Raw genomic sequence first — 23,150 nt, forward strand, 5'->3', positions numbered from 1 at the left:
GGAGGTAGAGTTGGGGGAGAGCATGAAGGAAGGGTTGTGATGTGAGGTGCTCGGGAGGATGAATGCCTCAACTTTGTGCGCGAGGTTGGGGCTGATACAGTTGAAGGTGGTGTATAGGGAACACCTCACAAGGACCAGGATGAGCCGACTCTTTGAGGGGGTGGAGGATGTGAACGCTGTGCGAGGAGCCTCGCAAACCACATTCATATGTTTTGGACCTGTCCAAAACTGGAGGGGTATTGGAGGGAGGTCTTCAGGGTAATCTCAAAGGCGGTACATCTGAGGCTCGAACCAGGTCCCCGAGAAGCCATATTCGGGGTGTCGGATCGGCCGGGGTTGGAGGTGGGTGCGGAGGCAGATGTCTTAGCCTTCGCCTTGCTGATCGCCCAAAGGCAGGTCCTGTTCGGGTGGAGGTCATCTTCTCCGCCCTGTGCCTCGGCATGGCGGGGGGAACCTGCTGGGGTTCTTCACGCTCGAGAAAGTGAAGTTCAAGTTAAGGGGAAGGATGGAAGTGTTCTACAACTCATGGGCTTTGTTTATCATGCATTTTCAAGAATTGAATGACATTGAACATTAGGGGAGGGGGTAGGGAGGGTTTGGAATGTATAGGTTATTGGTGATTATGTATGGGATGATGGTGGATTCTTCATTCTTTTTCTTTCATATTTTGTATTTAAAATGTTGGAACTGTTTGGGGGTGGGTGGGATAAAGGGATGTGGGCCAGGGGATTGTCATTGTATTTGTTACTGCTGATTATTTTTGATGAAAATGTGAAAAAGGAGAATAAAAATATATATTTTTTTTTAAAATGGAGACTACAGAATGCTGCTGTACAGAGGAATCGGAATATCCTCGTACATGAAACACAAAGTTAGCATGCAGGTACTGTCATAATATACATCTATGTATACAATGGAGTGCAGACAGGCAGTGATTGACACACAGGATGACCAGTAAGCACACAGAACAGAGCAGCCAATCACCAGACAGGACACGACCACTATAAAGCCAGAGGGCACCAGTATTTCCACTCTCTCGGGACCCAGCCTCTGAGACAGTCAGAGTTAGTGAGCTGGCCAGTGAAAACACCATGTGGTAGCTAGTATGTCTGGTTAGGCTAGTATCAGGTCTCCAGTCAAGTCAGCATTGTGTCAACCCACAGTTAAAACATGTATAATAGTTTAGATGTTATAAAATCGTGTTGCATCTTATCAAGTGTTGGAGGTCTGTCTCTCGCTACACTGCATCAAGTGCAGTCCACATCGACCCAGCCTACCCAACACATCATGGTACCAGTGAGTGATGCTGAACATTGACGGACCTACCTTGAGTGAATCAGCGTTGACCAGCAAACAGCCATCCGGTGACATGGAAAACGTCCACCCTCCTCCACAGCTCTGCATCGTCAGCAACCTCGGTGCAAATTGGAAGATCTTCAAACAAAAGTTCCAACTCTATCTAGAACCCACCGACCTCGAGGCCGCATCGGACGCAAGGAAGATCGCACTATTCCTCTCCACAGCCGGGGACCACGCCATCCACATCTACAACTCCCTTACATTCGCTGAAGGCGAAGACAAGACGAAATTTAGAACAGTCCTACTGAAGCTCGACACCCACTGCAACATTGAGGTGACTGAGAGCTTTGAATGGTACGTTTTCCAGCAGAGACTTCAGGGTAAGGATGAACCTTTTCAATCCTTTCCGACCCATCTCCACATCCTCGCGCAGTCATGTAACTATGACTCGACCACTGATTCCATGATCCTGGATCAGATCGTTTTCGGGGTCCACTCAGATTCCCTTCGCCAGCAGCTCCTGAAAGTCAAGCAGCTCACCCTCACCATCGAAACGTGTGCTCTCCACGAACATGCTAACAATCGGTACTCCCACATCAGGGCGGCAGAAACGGCAAAGCTAACCTCCCACGAGGTGGAACGGGTGCAGGCCATCGCACAAATGCAGGGCCTAAGTATCGACGAGAGTGGCCATTCCACACGCTTTTCCCGGGCCCCTGCGCATGCGCGCCACGACCGAGGGGATGGCGAGACCGACGACCAGACTGCGCAGATGCGTACGTCGTTCGACCGCACTGCGCATGCGTGATGGCGCACGGAATGCGCTGACGTTGGCGTCATGACTTATTCGAATTGTGGCTCCGCCCATTTAAATATCTGGCAAAATCACGACGGTGTCTAGTGTGGCAAGCTTGGCCACTATGCAGCCCTTTGCAGATCTGCTCCACTGCCCAGCATCCAGCGATCCAGCCGGGGCGCAGAAGTGTCCGTTCAATACAGGAGGCCATACCAGACTCCGACCCCGACAGCCCAACAGATCCTGATGCTGCGTGCCTCAAATCGCCATACTGGGTGGGCATCATTACAAAGCATGCGCTCCCTTTCTCCAAGACAGCGAAGCACCTCCCGATCCTCAGCGTGGATCCCGACGACGAGTGGTGTCCTGTCCTCACAGTCAGCAAGGCTTGCATCCGATTCAAACTGGACTCCGGCGCATCGGCGAACCTCATCTCCAAATCCGATCTCGACACCATCCGCGTCAGACCAAGCATTCGTCCACCGATCTACTAGCAATCCTGCCGACATCTGCGACCACCGCATTGGCAGGGGTCCCGCCTATCCAAGTGCAGACGGCCCCTGATCCACCCTTGAGGCGGTCAACCAGAATTTGTCATCCGCCGCAGAGACTAAACTTATAGACTGAACTTTTGCACAACTGTGTTACCTTATCGTTTTGACCTCTGTAAATATCGTTGTTACCCTTTCATCTGTCCTATATCTGCACTAGCGACACCTTCTTGTGTACAGAGGTCATTTTAGCACATTCTATATATAGTCATGCACATATACACATCTACACGCACAAGCACCTTAATATTTATTATCTCAACACACACAATACAGAACAAAAAAAAAGGGGGGGGGGGGGGGGAGAGATGTCATAATATACATCTATGTATACAATGGAGTGCAGACAGGCAGTGATTGACACACAGGATGACCAGTAAGCACACAGAACAGAGCAGCCAATCACCAGACAGGACACGACCACTATAAAGCCAGAGGGCACCAATTTTCCCGCTTTCTGGGACCCAGCCTCTGAGACAGTCAGAGTTAGTGAGCTGGCCAGTGCAAACACCATGTGGTGGCTAGTAAGTCTGGTTAGGCTGGTATCAGGTCTCCAGTCAAGTCAGCATAGTGTCAACCCACAGTTGAACATGTATAATAGTTTAGATGTTAAATAAAATCATGTTGCATCTTATCAAGTGTTGGAGGCCTGTCTCTCGCTACACTGCATCAAGTGCAGTCCACATCGACCCAGCCTACCCAACACATCAGGTACAGCAAGCAAGTCAAATGGAATGTTGGTCGTTTTTGCAAGGGAGATGGAGTATTACAATAGGGATATCTTGATACAACTGTACAGGATGTTGCTGAGACAGCACTTGGAGTATTGCGTGCAGTTTTGGTTTCCTTATTTGAGGAGGGATATATTTGCATTAGTGGCAGTTCAGTGAAGGTTAACTGGATTGATCCCAGGGATAAAGGAGTTGTCTTATGAGGAAAGGTTAAACAAGTTGGGCCTATACTCATTGAAGGTTCGAAAAATTAGACAAGATCATCGTGAAACATAAAAGATTCTGAGTGGGCGGGACCAGGTAGATATTAATAAGATATTTCTCCTCATGAAAGGAATTGCAAACTGGGAGGCACAGTTTCAGAATAAGGACTCACCCATTTAAGATGGAGATGAGGAGAAATTTCTTCTCTGAGAGGGTTGGTATCTTTGGAATTCTCTCCCCAGATAGATGTGGATGTTATGTCATTGAATAGATTTGAGGCTGAGACTTTGTTTGAACTGTAGGGGAGTCAAAGGTTATGGAAACACACAGGAAATTGGAGTTCATGTCAAGATCAGATCAGCATGATCTTATTGAATGGTGGGCCAAGTTTGAGGAGCCATACTGTCTACTCTTGCTCATATTCATTATGTTCTAATATAACATGTTGAGGTTAATTGTAGAGCCCTGCCTGATACCAGCTAAATTAAAGGGGATTCTTAATGCCGGATCAGATTTGCATTTACTCATTCTCAATTGAATTGTAAGGTCTGGACAAAGCAACTGTACACTTTCAAAGGCTTCAATGAATTATTTTTTAAGTCTATGATGCAAAATGTTACTTCAAAGAGATGTACTCTATCCAAAAACTAATTAAAACAGAGTGTTCTCTTCCCCCTGAGCGAAATCACCTCAAAAACATCTGCCGTGCAAATTTCAGCCACGTGCTTAAACATACTGATACAGTCTGTTAATGATTTTCCTTTTGTTTAAAAAAAGAAATGATTATCGTAAAGAATGTCTGGGAGCAGACTTCAGAGCCAAAGCCACGTTTAGGATTTCAAAAGCATGACCCTAATTTACATGGTGGAAAAATGACAGGAAATTCATCTCTAGATGGCATACTTTCCAAGGGACAGAGGCATGTTGTAGTGGAAAAAGAAAACTCAATGTATTACCTGTGAGCAAAGCCCACAGGTCAGAACTGAGTTCAGATGAGGGCAGCACGTGGCATAGTAGCTGAGGACCCGGGTTCGAATCCCAGCCCTGGGTCACTGACCGTGTGGAGTTTGCACATTCCCCCCGCCTCTGGGTGGGTTTCACCCCCACAATCCAAAAGATATGCAGGTTAGGAGGATTGACCACACTAAATTGCCCCTTAATTGGAAAAAAAAAAAATCACTGGGTATTCTAAATTTAAAAAAAGAAAAAAAAAAGAACTGAGTTCAGATGAAAGCTAACCGACCTGAAATACAAACTTTGCTTTGCTCTCTAAAGACGCAGCTAAGTATTTCCAGTATTGTTTTTATTTCAAATTTCCATCATCCACAATATTTTGCTCCTTAAGATTTTTTTTATTTTTAGTGAGCAACACTGGCAAAGACAGCCTTTATTGCCCATCCCCTATTGCCCTTGAGAAATGAGTTTCATCCTTACTCTATCCATTGGATTGGAAACAATGAAAGAACAAGTCAGATTTAAAAATTCCCTCTAATATTTTAACTTTACAAACCGCTGGCCTCTTTGGACCAGGGTGGCAGGTGGCAAGCTCTCATGTCTTCAACTAACTGCTCTTGGTTTAATGAATCCATACTTCCAGACTGCCTAGATCCACTGCAATTAGCATACCGCCACAACCGGTCCACAGCGAACGCTATCTCCCTGGCCCTACACTCATCCCTGAAGCATCTCCACAACAAGGGCTCCTACATCAGACTCCTATTCATTGACTACAGCTCCACCTTCAACACCATAATCCCAGCCAAGTTCATATCCAAACTCCAAAACCTAGGACTTGATTCCTCACTCTGCAACTGGATTTTTGACTTCCTGACCCATAGACCACAATCAGTCAGGATAAACAACAACAGCTCCTCCATGATAGTCCTCAATACCAGGGCCCCGCAAGGCTGCGTACTTAGCCCCCTACTATACTCCCTATACGCACACGACTGTGTGGCAAAATTTGGCTCCAACTCAATCTACAAGTTTGCCGATGGCAAAGCCATAGTGGGTCGGATCTCAAACAACAATGAGTCAGAGAAAAGGAGGAAGATAAGAACTTAGGTGCAATGGCAACAATCTCTCCCTCAATGTCAACAAAACTAAGGAGCTGGTCATCGACTTCAGGAAGCCAAGTGTCGTACACACCCTTGCCTGCATCAATGGTGCCAAAATGGAGATGGTTGACAGCTTCAAATTCCTGCGTGTACACGTCAGCAACAATCTGTCCTGTTCCACCCACATCAAAGCCACGACCAAGAAAGCACACCAGCGCCCATACTTCCTCAGGATACAAAGGAAATTTGGCATGTCCACATTGACCCTATGACCAATTTTTACAGATGCAATGGAAATCATCCTATCTGGCTGCATCACAGCCTGGTATAGCAACTGCTCGGCCGAAGACCATAAAAAATTACAGAGAATCAAGAACACAGCCCAGTCCATCACACAAACTGTCCTCCCATCTATTGACTCTGTCTACACCTCCCGCTGCCTTGGGAAAGTGGGCAGCATAATCAAAGAGCCCTCCCACCCGGCTTATTCTCTCTTCCAACCTCTTCCATCGGGCAGAAGATACAAAAGTCTGAGAATGTTCAAAAACAGCTTCTTCCCCGCTGTTACCAGACTCCTGAATGGCCCTTCTATAGACTGAACTGATCTCTCTGCGCATCTTCTCTATTGTTTAGCACTATACTTTACCTTATGTCTATGTCTAGGTATTTACATTGTCTATTGATTGTATGTCCTATGTTTTTCCATGTAGGGAACAATCTACCTAGACTGTACTCAGAATAATACTTTTCACTGTACCTTGGTACGCTTGACAATAAATCTAAATCTAAATCAATAAATCTAAATCAAATCAAGTACATGGCCTCTAACACAATGGCAGCACTGAGTGGGAACTCAGTATTAAAAGGCCTACAGACATGGAAGGAGACTCCCATTTATCTCATGTCTTTCAGACCCACAGGACATCTCAGTGCTGCACTGTAGTGCCAGTTGAGATTTTGTGCTCAAGTCTCTGGAGTGTGACTTGAAGTCGAGACCTTAATTCTGACTCTTAGGTGAGGGTGCTAACGACTGAACAAAGACCACACCTTGAGCACTGGCATTAACCCGTGTCACACCAATCTCAATGATGAACCACTCTGGTACTGTGGTTGCCCTACTAGTTTCCCATGTATTTTTCTGCACATAATCATAGCAGTGCAGATGATAAAAGATTTACAGTTGTTTTGGCACATTGCAACAATGAAAATAAACATAATTCCACTTCAGGAGTCTTATAAAAACAAGAAACTACATGGTGTTTAAAAAAAAAACTCACATGCACACAGCATGAGTTTTATTCAGAGATTACCAGAGCATTTGCTAGAACGTCATTAAAAAAGCATATTGGAGTATAGTGATTGCCACAAGGTACTTCGAGTTTTTGCCGAGTATGTGTTTTGCTGTGTTTATTTGTCCTGTTAGCTAGAGAAACAATTTAGAGTTGACAGACTGCAGAACCATTTAATCTCGGCTGGAACAATTGGCCAATTGAGGGAGGTTGTCAGCAAGTGAAAGCATTTCATGTGCTCCTGCTTTTGCAACTTAATAACAACTCTGTAAACGATTAAAGCTGCCCCAAAAGACTTCAAAACTTTGATTGGGTTTTGTCCCACAGCATGGATAATTCAGGCTACAGTTTGTAGTCACTACACATTGGGATAGTGCCAAACCCCAGAGAGGCTGAGGCATTCATGCAGGCAGTTCACAATGTAATGGCTACTAGACTAGATTCTAGAGCAAGGATCTTTTTACTTCAACAATTAGGCTCATCACCAACCCAGCAATTGGCAGAATACGCATGATCTTGCATCCTCCTAAGGATTGTAATGCCTGCCTGTTTTTTTTCTGTTTTTCTCTTCAGTAAGAAAAGCCCCCTCCTAATCTAACTAGGGAACTATATAATAGGTAGTATACTATCCTTTTTCTGGTTTTAATAACATGTTTGCCCATATCAGGTATGATTCAGTGAGTAGCCCCCAAGTCAAAAGGTTGTTCGTTAAAGATCCACTCCAGAGACTGGAGCACAAAATCTGGGCTGATGTTTCAATGGAGTACTGAGGGCGCACTGCACTTTTGGAGCTGCTGTCTTTAGGATGAAATATTTAACCAGGGCCCTAACTGCCCTTTTGAGTGAACATAAAAGATCCAATGGCATTATTTCAAAGATGAGCCAGGGTGGTGCTCCGGTCAATATTTATTCTTCAGCCAACATCGCTTCAAAACAAAAAATCAGGTTATCTGTTTGTGGAACATTGCTGTTTGTGGAACTTTGTTGTTCAGATTGGCTGCTGTGTTTCTTACAATTTATCAGTGGGCACACCTCAAAAGTACTTCCTTTTGTACAAAGGAACATAATGAGATCATGAAAGGTGCCTTCGAACGCAAATTATTTATTTCGCCTCTGGAGCCTTGAATATCAGCTCAGTCTATGGCAGCGCAGTGGTTAGCACTGCTGCCTCACAGCGCCAAGGACCTGGGTACAATTCTGATCTTGGGTGACTGTGTGGAGTTTGCACTTTCTCTCCATGTCTGCGTGGGTTTCCGCCAGGTACTCCGGTTTCCTCCCACAGTCCAAAGATGTGCAGGTTAGGTGAATTGGTCACGGTAAATTGTTCCTTGGTGTCCAAAGGTTAGGTGGGGTTGTGGGCCTAGATCGCGTGTTAGTTCAGTAGGACGGTGCAGGCTTGATAGGCAAATGGTCTCTTTCTGCACTGTGGGGATTCTGTGAATCCAGATTAATTTTTTAAAAAATTTAGAGTACCCAATTATTATTTTTTTTCCAATTAAGGGGCAATTTAGTGTGACCAATCCACCTAACCTGCACATCTTTGGGTTGTAGGGGTGAAACCCACGCAGACACGGGGAGAATGTGCAGTGACCCACGGCCGGGTTTCGAACCTGGGTCCTCAACGCTGCAGTCCCAGTGCGAAGTGAATCCAGATTAATAAAATCAAGTCTCCAGCCAAATGTGTCTGCTGTGAGTCAGTTGGTAGCAATCTCACCTGTGAGTCAGTTTTGGGTTCAAGTCCTACTCTAGGACCTAGCACAAACATCAAGGCTGACAGTCTGGTGTATTACTGAGGGAGCGCTGCACTGTTAGAGATGCTATCTTTCAGATGAGGTGTTAAATCGAGGCCCTGTGTGTATAACACTTCAGGACATCCAGTAAACATGAAAGGTGGTACTACATAAATGCAATTAAACATAGTAACATAGAAAATTGGAGCAGGAGTTGGCCATTCAACATGATCATAGCTGTTCCTCAATCACAACGTTATACTCCAACGTTCCTCCATAAATCCCAACCCCAGACTTAGTCTGTACTCATTTTACAAATGACTGTAACATTCGTAAGAGAAATGAAACTGAACTTGCACAATTAGGTTTCTACTGGTTATGAATTTATATTTTTTTCTTAAATAAATTTAGAGTACCCAATTATTTTTTTTTCAATTAAGGGACAATTTAACGTGGCCAATCGACCTATTCTGCACATCTTTGGGTCTGGAGTAAGACCCACACAAGCATGGGGAGAATGTGTAAACTCCACACAGGCAGTGACCCATGGTCGGGATCGAATCTGGGACCTCAATGCCGTGATGCAGCAGAGCTAACCACTGTGCCACCATGCCAGCCTCACTGCTTATGAATCTAAAGCACATATTCGTACTGATTGCTAGTCTCATTCAGTTAAGCTGCGAGAGTGACTGGTTTGGGAGCTCATAAACATCAAAATTGTACAGTGGAGGGACACAATGGGGAGCAGTATTACCATACTGAGAAAGCAAAGAGACATTTTACCTTGCTTCAATCTTGTACTATATCTGACCTGGAACTTCTCGAGGTCAACACTGGGTACAAAAAGGATGATTTCTGGTGGCAGTGATGTGCTTAGCGGACGCACAACAGCTGGCTCTCCTCTGAACCGGGACAAATAAAAAAGCACTTTTAGTTGAATTTTGCCCAAATTTCAAGGGGAAAAAAAATCCCTCAACAACAAAAGGAGGGTTACCGAGGAAAGATGCCACAAACGGGAGCTCAACGGGTCGAAGAGACGGCAGAAGCGGCGGGAAGTGCCATGGCCAGCAGGCGGTCGAGACGGCGAACCCACGAGGCGAAGGGGCCCCGGCCACCCAGGTGAGAGGGCGGCCAACAACCCGAGCATCAGCCTCCAGGATTGTGGGCCTGCCCGAAGGCATTGAGGGCAAAGATCTGACAGACTTGGTTGCCCAAATGCTGGGCAACTTAGTGGGGAGAGACAGCTTCCCCAAACCCCAGAGCTCGACAGGGCGCATAGGTTGCTTAGACCGAAACCCAAGGCCGGGGAACAGCCCAGGACAATTATTGCAAAGGGCGGCACAGAGGAAGAGTGGTTAGTACTGCTGCCTCACTGCGCCAGGATACAGGGTTCAATTCCGGCCTCGGGTGACTGTGTGTGGAGGTTACACTCTCTCCCCGTGTCTGCGTGTGTTTCCTCACGCAGGAAAGTGTTGCTTCCAGGAATAATCTGCTAAATTGCCCTTTAGTGCCCAAAAGGTTAAGTGGGGTTACGGGGATAGGGTAGAGGCGTAAGTAGAGTGCTCTTTCCAAGGGCTGGTGCAGACTAGATGGGCCGAATAGCCCCCTTCTGCATTGTAAATTCTATGATCAAAGCTCCACCGACCAGGACCATGAGAGGATCCTGCGGTGGGCATGGCAAATAAAAGCAAGCATCTGGGGAGGACACCGAATCAGAATTTCCACGACACTGGGGCAGAACTAGCAAAACGCAGGGCCGAGTTTAATCAGGCGAAATCAGCCCTGTACAAGAACCTGTACAGGCTCGGAGTCACATACCAAAAGAACGAACATTACTTTAACTGCCCAGAGGAAACGGCTGGGACAAGGGACAGGCACAGCAACGATGAGAGTTGTACAGGGAAAGACTCTGAAAGAGCAAAAAACTAATTGGACAGTGTGCGGGACTGTGCGGCCTTCTTCGAATCGTAAAGGGAAGACTGGGTCTTAGAAAGGAGCAGGGACTGGGGAAGGCAGGTGAGGGTTTAAACAGGGAGAACGGGCAGTCTACAGACATAAGGGGCTACACTAGCCCAGGGAGGTGGGCCACCACACTAGCAGAAATAGGTAGCACGGGAAGACAGAAAGCAAGGCGGTGACCGCTGCCATTTGGGACGGTCCCCTAACAAAAGGAAGCCCCGGAGTGCAGGGGAGTATCCACCAGGTAAGTATGGAGCGGGGCGACAAAAGCCCACCCACCAGGATTATCACCTGGAATTTCAGGGAACTTAATGGCCCGGGGAAAAGCTCCAGTCTTCGCCCACCCAAGAAGCCCGAAAGCTGACATAGTCTTCCGACAGGAAACACACCTGAGGGAGAAGGACTGACTACGGGTAAGAAAGGGCTGGGTGAGACAGACATGCCATTCATGTTACGGGACGAGGACTAGGAGAGTGGCCATATTGATTTTTAAGAGGACGAGGTTCATGGCGACAAGGACAGTTACAGACCAAGGGGGACGATGCGTCATGGTCAGCGGTGTCCTAGACAGGGCACCGGTAGTCCTGGTTAATGTGTACGCACCCAACTCGGACGACACAGATTTCATAAAAAAGACCATGGCGGAAATCCCCGACATTGGCATGCACATACTGATCAAGGGAGGCGACTTCAACTGTGTACAGGACCCATTGACAGACCGATCAAATCCCAGATTGTGGAAAAGGGTGCATGACCAGGGAGCTGGCAACATTCATGGAGCAGATAAGGGCAGTGGCCACATGGCGGTTCCTACACCCCGGTGAGAAGGAATTCTTATTCTTTTCACCGGTGCAAGGCATACTCGAGAATAGACTTCTTTGCAGTGGGGAAAGTGGTGCATCCAGGAATAATAAGAGCAGAATATTCCACGATAGTTATGTCCGACCACGCCCCACATTATGTGGATGTGAGGTTGGAGACGGGACGTTCTGGGAAGCACAAAGAGATAGGGGAGAGAGGGTGGCCAGGCAACAACTGATCAACTCCATTCTGGAGGCTGACAGAAAACCTGCTATCCACCAGGAAAGCAGTGCATCAACACCGTCAGGCGCAGGGGAGCGTCTACGACCACGGGGAAAAGGCTGGCCACCTACTGGCTCACCTGAGAAAGCAGGCAGCCACAACAAGGGAGATAGCACAGGTAAAGGATAGCAGAGACAGACCGGTAATCAAGCAAATATAGATCAACCGAACATTTTAGACATTCTACCGAGGGCTGTACACCCCCAAATGCCCCGACCGGGATGTTGAGATTAAACGGTTCCTCAATGGACTGGACATGCCAGTTGTGGGGGACAATAGGCGGGAGAGCTGGAAGTACCAGTAGGATTGGGAGAGATCATGCCGAGTATCAGCTCCATGCAGGCAGGGAAGGTGCCGGGATCCAACAGGTTCCCGGTGAACTTCTATAAGAAATTTGCATCAGCCCTGGCCCCGCACCTACGGGACATGTTCACAGACCCAGTAGCGAGGGGCACCCTGCCTCCTGTGCTAACACAGGCCACAATATCGCTGATACCCAAGAAAGACAAGGACCCGACAGAATGTGGATCATACAGACCCTGAGGTGATCATCTCCCAAGACGCAGAAAAGGCCTTGACCGAATCAAATGGAAGGACCCCATCAAGTTGCTGGAGCGGTTTGGGTTAGGACATGTTTCACCTCATGGGTGAAACTCTTGTACAACACCATCAAGGCGAGGGTTCGGACCAACACCACCTGCTGTGAATACTTCCAGCTACACAGGGGCACAAGGCAGGGATGCCCACTGTCCCCGCTCTTGTTCGCCCTGGCAATTGAACCACTGTCAATCGCTCTGCAAGACCCGAAAAGCTGAAAGGGTATACAAAGAGGCAGAGAGCGCGAAGTGTCGCTCTATGCGGATGACCTGCTCCTCTACGTCAGACCCACAGAATGGCCTGAAAGCAATCATGCAGCTTCTGAGAGAGTTCAGAGCCTTCTCGGGCTACAAACTCAACCTGGGCAAGAGCGAGGCATTCCCGGTGAACCCGAACAGTGAAGGGACAGAGCTGGAGGGACTACCATAATAATAATAATAACCTTTTATTGTCACAAGTATGAAGTTACTGTGAAAAGCCCCTAGTTGCCACATTCCGGCACCTGTTCGGGTAAGCTGGTACGGGAATTGAACCCGCGCTGCTGGCCTTCTTTTGCATCACAAACCAGCTGTCTAGCCCACTGAGCTAAACCAGCCCTTGTAATAGGGCCAACTCCACATCCTCCTGCACTAGGCTAAGCCTTATGCAGTTTAAAGTGGTGCACAGAGCCCACCTGACCAGAACCCAAATGTGCAGGTTCTTCCTGGAGGTGGAGAACAAATGCGAATGGTGCCTGGGAGGCCCGGCCAACCACACCCATGTGTTCTGGGCATATTCCAGATTTGGCGTGTTCTGGACAGCCTTCTTCGAGGCGATGTCCAAGGTTGTGGGGGTGAGGGTGGAGCCGTGCCAGAGAGTGGTGGTCTTTGAGGTATCGGACCAGCCAGATCTTCACATGGGGAAGAGGGCCAAAGCCCTGGCTTTTGCATCCCTAATCGCATGCCGGAGAATCCTGCTCAGCTGGCTACCGGCAGCACCACCCAAAGCTGCAGACTGGCTGGCAGACCTGTCGGAATTTCTCTACTTGGAGAAGATTAAATACACCATCCAGGGGTCGGAGGAGGGCTTCCACGAAGCGTGAGGGGCATTCGTCAGCCTGTTCCAAGACCTGTTCAAGGCAAACAGCGAACAGAAAGAAAGAGGGGGGGGGAAAAGAGAGAGAAAGACAAGGGAGGGCACGTACAAGAGACAGGGGCGGGGAAGGAATCCCAAAGAAGGTACAAACGAAGCATAGGGAGCGAGAGGAAGGGCCACACAGCTCTCCCACCAACCCCATCCGCAACACCAAACAACAAAACCCCTGGCGGGGTGAAAAAGCAGAACATGCCTCCAACTGAGGAATTGGGTTGGGGGGGGGGGGGGGCACTTGTAAAATATGCTGTACATGAGACATGAGCTGGCTTGTAAATATCAGACACACTTGAGCTGCTACTTTGTAAATACCATGTGCCTTACACGTCAAACTGTTATACTGTTAAAGTTTTTTTTAATCGCTTCTCGACCTTTTGGCTAAGATGAGCGTGAGGTCAGGTGTAATGCCTGGATCTGGTATGTCTCTCTTGTGGGGACCATGAATTGGATTGAATTTGAATTGGTTTTTGGAGCAGGCAAGGAGCTGGATTAGGGGTTTGCCCCTGTCCACACTCTGAGCTCTGGCTTTGTAACTCTGATAAAGTAACTTTTAAAAATATTTTTTAAAAACAGAGTACACAGAGTGAAGAAGAGTTCCATTCTTCAGCTCTGGAATCCCTCAACTTATTGTTTACCAAAAAAAAGGAGCTTATGCAAGTGGTCATCCAGAGAATCCAAAGATGTGCAGGTTAGGTGGATTGGCCATGATAAATTGCCCTTAGTGTCCAAAATTGCCCTTAGTGTTGGGTGGGGTTACTGGGTTATGGGGATAGGGTGGAGGTGTTGACCTTGGGTAGGGTGCTCTTTCCAAGAGCCGGTGCAGACTCGATGGGCCGAATGGCCTCCTTCTACACTGTAAATTCTATGATAAATTCTATGATAATTTATTTAAGTGGACACAGCTAATAAGGTTAGTCTTGTAGCAAAGCCAAGAGGTGCAAGACTATAATTGTTGATAAATGGGAAAACATTAACAGCTGGAACACTTTTAAGCCAGAGAGGACACATTATCAGCAGGTTCAACCGAGCACACAAGAGTCAGGCAGAGAGGACAACAAGCAACTTAGCACTGAAGGTGAAAAATCTGCAAGGTACTCCCAGTCAGCACACTCACCATTTTGCAAACTAGCATTTTAATGATACACTGAGAGCCCTGTAACAAATAAAATTCAGCCAATAACTCTTGACACAGCACCAGTAGTGTTCCACGGAGATAGTGGGCTGTGTGGTGTGGAGTGCTAAGTGTCCTTCTTTCAGGATCTTATAATAATAATCTTTATTTCACAAGTAAGCTTACATTGCAATGATGTTACTGTGAAAAGCCCTTGTCGCCACATTCCAGCACCTGTTCTGGGACACAGGGAGAATTCAGAATGTCCAATTCACCAAACTGCACTCTTTCGGGACTTGTGGGAGGAAACCGGAGCACCCGGAGGAAACTCACACAGACACGGGGAAAACGAGCAGACTCCGCACAGACAGTGACCCAGCCGGGAATCGTACCTGGGATCCTGGCGCTGTGAAGCCACAGTGCTAACCACTGTGCTGCCGTGCCGCCTGTCTACCAAATCATTTGTTGCAGATAAAGAAAAACAGCTCCTTTCATGTTCTCAGGGTTTTCAAAAGTACTTTTGAAATGTCGTTACCAGTGCTTCAGGAACCTCAGCAGCCAATTTTCACACAGACTGGTCCTGCAAACAGCAATGTCATAAATTATCTGTTTTATGGATTGGCAGAGGGAAATGTTTGGCCATAACACCGGGGAGAATTGTCCTGTACTTCTTTTAAATAGTGCCATGAGATCTTTTATAGCCACCTGAGGTGACATGACGGGGTCTTTATTTGATGCCTTAATTAAAAGACAGTACATCTGACAGTGAAGCATTCCCTCAGTACTGTACTGGGAGTGTTGGCCTGGATTATACGTTCAATTCTCTAGCGTGATACTTGAACCCAGAACATTTTGACTCAGAGGAAAAAGCGCTTCCCACAAGCACTCGTACTTCCCAATAAACAGAAGTGAGTAGAGAACGGTAACAGAAAATGAAGATTATTGGTGCTTAGTATTGTGTAGAACCTGTCCACTTTAAATGGCCTTGTTTGTGGTTCAACCCAGGATGCTCGGCCAACTTGCGTATGTGACAGAGGCTGATGAAGAAATGCAAGAGCCTGTGACAAATTTCAGATAGAAAACATTTCTTTTTTCCAAGTGGGCTTCAGATACTTTAAGGCACTAGAAGCATTAGCAGCATAAGATATAGAAACAAGTCACATGGTCCGTTGAGCCTTCTCTGTCTTCCAATAAGATCACAACTGATCTACTATCTATGAAATGCTAGTGGTCCTAATGGATTGCTGTTCAATAGCATCAGGTCTCAGTCTTCCTCAATACAAGATAGTTGTCTCATCTCACACATATTGATCGGTGGTTCCTTGCAATGCTGTGTGTATGATGCTGGCAAATCATGAATTTTGGGCATTATTTCCAATGTTAACTGACAGTGCGATACTGGCGGAGTGCTACGCTGCGCTGTCAGAGGTGAAACCTCCCAGGTGAGACATAAAGCGGAGGCCAAATATGCCTGTTTGGGAAATGCAAAATATCCCATGGTTTATCCTTGATGTCATGGCCAATATTTAACCCTGAATCAACACCACAAAAACAGATTATCTGGTCATTGTCACATTGCTCTTTGGTGGGAGATCGCTGGGTGCAAATTGGCTTCCTGTTTCCTACATTGCAACAGTGACTACACTGCAAAAGTACTTAATTGGCAATAAGTATTTTGAGACATCTGTGAAAAGCGCTATATAAAGGCAGGTCTTTCTTTCTTTTCTCACAGACCTGGGGCGTCATTCTCCGACCCCCCGCCGGGTTGGAGAATCGCCGGGGGCTGCCGTGAATCCCGCCCCCGCTGGTTGCCGAAGTCTCCGGTACCAGATATTCGGCGGGGGCGGGAATCGGGCCGCGCCGGTTGGTGGGCCCCCCCGCTGGATTCTGCGGCCCGGATGGGCCGAAGTCCCACCGATAAATTGCTTGTCCCGCCGGCGTGGATTAAACCACCTTTTGAACGGCGGGACAAGGCGGCGTGGTAGGGCTCCGGGCTCCTGGGGGGGGCGCGGGGCGATCTGGCCCCGGCGGGTGCCCCCACGGTGGCCTGGCCCGCGATCGGGGCCCACCAATCCGCGGGCGGGCCTGTGCCGTGGGGGCACTCTTTCCCTTCCGCCTCCGCCACGGTCTCCACCATGGCGGAGGCGGAAGAGACTCCCCTCCACTGCGCATGCGTGGGAAACTGTCAGCGGCCGCTTACGCTCCCGCGCATGCGCCGCCCGGGGATGTAATTTCCGCGGCAGCTGGCGGGGCAACAAAGGCCGTTTCCGCCAGCTGGCGGGTCGGAAATTCCTCCGCCGTCGGCCTAGCCCCTCAATGTTGGGGCTCGGCCCCCAAAGATGCGGAGCATTCCGCACCTTTGGGGCGGCGCGATGTCCGTCTGATTGGCGCCAGTCGGCGGACATCGCGCCGTTTCGGGGGAATTTCGCCCCTGGTCTCCATATCCCAAAAGGGATAGAGGAATTGGAGATGGTGCAAAGAAAATTTACATGGATGATCCGAGAATGGAGAGCTTATACCGGTTATACCCATCAGAAGTGGATGAACAGGTTGGAGTTCATTTTTTTTATTGAAGGGAATACTGAAAGGTGTTTGATGGAGGTCTTTAAGATTATGAAAGTGTTTGTTGGGTAGACAAAGAGATGTTTGCTCTCATGGGAAAGATCAAAACAAGGGGCTATAAATAGACAATGTTGCATTGTAAGCAGTTCAGAGAAGGTTCACTCGGTTGATTCCTGGGATGAAGGAGCTGTCTTATGAGGAAAGGTTGAGCAGATTGTTCCTGTACTCATTGGAGTTTAGAAGAATGAGAGGTAATCTTATTTAAACCAATAAGATTCTGAGGGGGTTTGACAGGGTGGATGCTGAAAGGATGTTTCCTCTTGTGGAGAAATTTAGAACGAAGGGGCATCGTTTCAAAATAAGGGGCTTGCTATTTAGAGGGAGATGAGGAGACATTTCTTTTCTCAGAGGCTTATTAGTTTTTAGAATTCTCTTCCCCAGTGAGCAGTAGATGCTGGTGCATTGAATATGTTCAAGGCTGGGTTAGATAGATTTATGACTGGCAAGAGTGTCAAATCATGGAGGTCAGACAGGAAAGTGGAGTTAAGGTCATATCAGAACAGCCATGATCTTACTGAATGGCAAAGCAAGCTCGACGGGTCAAATGGCCTTCCACTGATCCCATTTCTTATGTTCTTAAAGATGCAATATAAATGTAAGTTGCTCTTATCAATTGCTCTGTCATGGTCACAAACCCTTCTGAAAATACAAGCCGGAATGCGGGACTTGCCAGGCTTACTTCTCATTGGTTGCTCCAAAAGAACTCAGAAGGCCTCAACTTGTACAACTTCCATTTCTTTCTTCAAGGCTGGCATATAGTCTCAAGCTCGCAACAGTCAACTGGCATCATTGATTATCACTTGTGATCACACCATTAGAAGATTGGCAAGACTACAGCTCTCTGTTAAGGCATCTGAACTGCTCCTCTGCAAGCTGGCTTTCTTTTGCCTTAAGAACATATTAATTGTGGTGAAGTCTGTAAACAGAATGTGTGATTACAGAAGCTGACACAGTCAGCCTGAATAAAACAAATCTTCAACTACCCCCTCTTCTCTGTAAGTAGGTAGCCCACCGAGAATAGCTTTTCAAGCTGATTCAGACTGACAAGTAAACAGTGTGCCCAGCCGTGCCGAGAAGGAATGGATCTATTCTTGGCAGTTTGTGCTTGGTGCAGCAGAGGTAACCGCTGCAAGTCAAGGCACTGAGCACTAGCTGCCTTCTCCAGGAAAGGAATCAGCTCATCTTCGATAGACACATTTACACATTCTGCTGCAAAACAAATGGTTTATTCATGCCAAGCTGTGTGGCAAACCCCAGTAACAAACAGCATGGTACTTAAAGAGGCAATTTCTTAAAACGTGCAGCGCTGCCACTGTAAACCACAGAAAAGCATTTGAAGCACAGGACTGAAATTAAGACATTATGTTTTCCAAATTCTATTAATATTTATAACGCACATTTATTTACATTGCTGCAACATTTTACTTCCCAATTGTAGCCTACAATACAATTGCAGAGCCAATGTAAGGTTTGTAAAACCACTTAGAACTAGGAACACACTGCAGTTAATACTAAACCGATATTTTTCTGATAATCGGAAATGTAAGAAAATTATTAACTGAGTTCAAATGCTAAATTATTTTAAACTAATCTTAATGGTCTGACTATGCGGGATACAGAGGAATAGATATGTAGTCAGATTCTGGAAAGATGTAAAAACATCAGGGTTGTTGTGGTGGGTGATTTTAATATCCCCCATGTTGACTGTTCCTCCCTCAGTGCCAGAGGTTCGGATGGAGAGCAATTTGTTAGGTGTGCCCAAAAGGGTTTTTTGATACAGTATGTCGATAGTCAACCAGAGAGGGGGCCTTACTGGATCTCGATTTGGGGAAAGAGCCCGACCAGGTGACCAAAGTTTCAGTAGGGGAATATTTTGGGAATAGTGATCATAATTCCTAAGATTTCGAATCGATAAGGACAAGAGTGGTCTTCGAGTGAGAGTGCTAAATTGGGGGAATGCTAACTACAACAGAATTCGACAAGAGCTGGAGAATGTGCATTGAGAGCAGCTGTTTGAGGGTAAATCCATATTTGATATGTGGGAGTCTTTTAAAGACCAGTTGATTAGAGTGCAGGACAGGCATGTCTCTGCGAAAATAAAGGACAGAAATGGCAGGATTAGAGAACCATGGATGACGGGAAATTGTGAGGCTAGTCATAAAGAAAAAGGAAGTACACATAAGGTGTAGGCAACTAAAAACAGACAAAACTTTTGAAGAATATAGGGAAAGTAGGAACAAACCAAAACGGGGAATTAGGAGGGCTAAAAGAGGCCATGAAATGTCATTGGCAAGCAGGGTCAAGGAAAATCCCATAGCCTTTTATGCATATATAAGGAGCAAGAGGGCAGCTAGGGAAAGAGTAGACCCACTCAAGGACAAAGGAGGGAAGTTATGCGTGGAGTCAGAGGAAGTGGGTGAAATTTGTAATAAATACTTTGCATCGGTATTCACCATGAAAAGGGACATGACGGATGTTGAGGTTAGGGATGGGCGTGTGAATATTCTAGAACATGTCAGCATAATGAAGGAGGAAGTGTTGGATATCTTAAAATGCATTAGGTAGACATGTCCCCTGGTCCGGATGGGATATGTATCAGATTACTGTGGGAGGCAAGAGAGGAAATAGCTGGGGCCTCAACAGATATCTTTTCAGGCGAGGTTCCAGAGAACTGGAGAATAGCCAATGTTGTCCCTTTGTTTAAGAAGGGAAGCAGGAAAACTCCAGGGAACTATAGGCCGGTGAGCCTGGCGTCAGTGGTGGGGAAGCTGTTGGGAGAAAATACTGAGGGACAGGATTTATTCACATTTGAAAGTGAATGGACTTGTTAGTGATGGGCAACTTGGCTTTGTGCGGGGAAGGTCATACCTTAACAGCTTGATAGAGCTGTTTGAGGAGGTGACAAAATTAATTGATGACGGAAAGTCTGTGGATGTCATCTACGTGGACTTTAGTAAGGTGTTTGACAAGATCCCTCATGGCAGACTGGTAAAGAAGGTAAAGTCGCATGGGATTTGCGGTGTGCTAGCTAGATGGATAAAGAACTCGCTTGGCAACAGGAGACTGAGAGTAACAGTGGAAGGGAGATTTTCAGAATGGAGATCTGTAACTAGTGGTGTTTCACAGGGATCAGTGCTGGGAGCACTGTTGATTGCAATATATATATATATATATATATATATATAAAAATGATATGGAGGAAAATGTAGATGGTCTGATTAGCAAGGTTGTAGATGGCATTAAGAAAAATGGAGTTGCAGATAGTGAAGGGGACTGTCAGAGAATACAGCAGGCATATAGATAGATTGGAGAGTTGGGCAGAGAAATGGCAGGTGGAGTTCAATCTGGACAAATGCATTATGGAAGATCAAATTCAGGTATGAGTAAATGGCAGAACCCTTAGGAGCATTGACATACAGAGGGATCTGGGTGTTCAGGTCCATAGTTCCATGAAAGTGACAATGCAGGTGGATAAGGTGGTCAAGAAGGCATACAGCGGGCAGCATGGTGGCGCAGTGGGTTGCTGCCTCACGGCGCCACGGTCCCAGATTCAATCCCGGCTCTGGATCACTGTCCGTGTGGAGTTTGCACATTCTCCCCGTGTTTGCGTGGGTTTCGCCCCCACTACCCAAAAATGTGCAGGCTAGGTGGATTGGCCAATGCTAAATTGCCCCTTAATTGGAAAAAATGATTTGGGTACTCTAAATTTATAAATAAAAAAAAGAAGGCATACGGCATGCTTGGCTTCATCGGCCGGGGCAAGGAGTACAAGAGTTGACAGGTCATGTTACAGTTGTATAAAACTTTAGCTAGGCCACATTTGGAATACTGCATGGAGCTCTGGTGGCCACTACCAGAAGGATGTGGATGCTTTGAGGGTGTTAGCTATGAGGAGAGGTTGAATAAACTCGGATTGTTTTCATTGGAATGATGGAGGCTGAGGGGAGACCTGATTGAGGTCTACGAAATTATGAGAGGTATAGACAGAGTGAATAGTCAGAAGCTTTTTCCCAAGTGGAAGACTCATGGGACACAGATTCAAGATGAGAGGAGGAAAGTTTTGGGGAGATGTGCGGGGAAAGTTTTTCACGCAGGAGGTGGTGGGTGCCTGGAATGCGTTGCCAGTGGAGGTGGTGGAGGCAGGCACGATAACAACGTTTAATATGTATCTTGATAGACACATGAACGGGAAAGGAATGGAGGGATACAGATCATTTGTGCAATGAATAGTAGGTCTAAATAAGGAATCTGGATCAGCACAGGCTTGGTGAGCCGAAGGGCCTGTTCCTATGTTGTAATGTTCTTTGTTCTCTTGCTACCAGCGGACTCCAAGGAAAATCTAATTTGAGTCAATACACATGTGCAGGATTTTTCAGACGGCAGGCTTTCTCTCTCTTCCCCTCTGACCCCAGCAGCCCTCCAGCCATTTAACACTCTGAAAAGTATTAACTGACTTTTCTGCATCTGGGACTTTTGCCTCTCAAATAGGCGGACCTCCTAGCTCAGAGAGCTATCGGCCAATTTGACTGGCCAGCTGTTCTGTAGTTCCAGTAGCGTCAGTGACAGTGGGGGGGGGGGGGGGGGGGGTTACCCAGTATGGAAAGGGGGTCCTAGAGGGGAGTGGCATGCAAGCTCTTTGTATACATTGCATGTGGGTATTCCCAAGAGCCTACACTGCAATACTAGTTTCCAGATTAAGAAATATTACCCCTTAAACTCCTAACCTCTAAATAAATGAGGGAAAATGTATTTTATATTTGTGAATGAGCATGTGTCATTGTGGCCACTGAGCTAATTAGTACCAATACACAAAAGGGAAAGTGCCCTTTGGCAAATCCATCTTCTGTGCAATAGTCTTAATTCAACACCTCCAATTGCAGCTACATATTGTGACACTATTATTCATTGCCAGAATTAGATGATTGGGGAATTCCTCCAGAAATCACGTGTGGAGACCATACTGCTGCACTTGACTTGGATTAATACTGAGCACTTAATCTGTTTGTAACTATCTACCAGTCACTGCACATTGCTGGAGACATCACCTCGCTTTAATCAGGAGAGGTTTGCTGTGGTTTTGGATAAAAGTCCTTTTTGCTGTGGCTAACAAATGATCTTTTCGAATGGATCTGTAAATAGAATATGTTTGCTGGAAAAAAAAATCCCTGTCTGACACAGTGGTGTCAACACTCTGCCCAATTAACTTGCAGTGGTGTTGCATCGGAAGACAAATTACCAGTACTTATTTTACCCTCTTATTTATGTCCTTGTAGCTACTCAGGTCAGTCGATCTGCTGTCATGCTATGTCAATTGTCCGCCTTGCGCCAGCCTCACAATTCCACTGGAGTTCGTCAGCAACCATTCTGTGGCATCCATCTTCCAATTACATCGAGGTTGGCCCCTCTTTTAGCTGCCCTCCACTTTGCCATTCACAAGGAACCTCTGTAGCATTTCAGTTCTGATCAAAAGGCCGAAATGCTGACGTTTTATTTTCTGGATATCCTTTTTGAGAGTTCTTTCAGCAGACTCAGAAGAGGACCCACAAAATATCTTAGATCAAGTAAAATTTAGAAGTCAGAAGGAATACTTTAGAAGAAACTACAGCAAAGGTCCAAGTGGCTGCTATCACCAATGTACAAAGCCTCAGTTTGGGACATACCCAAGGTATATTTAGGTTAAAGCAGTGCGAACAAGAGGAGTTACCAGATTCTCCCTCAGAAAAGTGTTCCGAAGTATTAATTATCTTGAAAAACAGGATTAGTAGCCCAGGCCTGTGGTATTGTGGGTCCACAGGTCTGCTGTTAGAACAAGGTTGTGCTACCTGAACACGAGTGGCTGGTCCCACGTGGATGCACGTCTTTAGATCAGGTCTTTCTATGTTGCCTTGCACTCAACTGGCCCACAGAGAATAGCTAGATAGAAACATAGGGACAGCAGTAGGTCATTTAGCCCTTCTAGCCTGCTTCACCATTCAATTAGATCATCTTAA

At 46.6% G+C, this 23,150-nt stretch overlaps 1 protein-coding gene across 4 annotated transcripts in view; it reads right to left on the reverse strand.

Moving 5' to 3' along the window:
* Positions 1–23,150, reverse strand: part of ical1 (islet cell autoantigen 1-like) — a 324,958-nt gene that overhangs the window by 193,496 nt on the left and 108,312 nt on the right. The gene's annotated exons all lie outside the window — the stretch shown is intronic.

The sequence above is a fragment of the Scyliorhinus torazame genome, chromosome 2 (assembly GCF_047496885.1).
Source record: "Scyliorhinus torazame isolate Kashiwa2021f chromosome 2, sScyTor2.1, whole genome shotgun sequence".
Classification (NCBI taxonomy): Eukaryota; Metazoa; Chordata; class Chondrichthyes; order Carcharhiniformes; family Scyliorhinidae; genus Scyliorhinus; species Scyliorhinus torazame.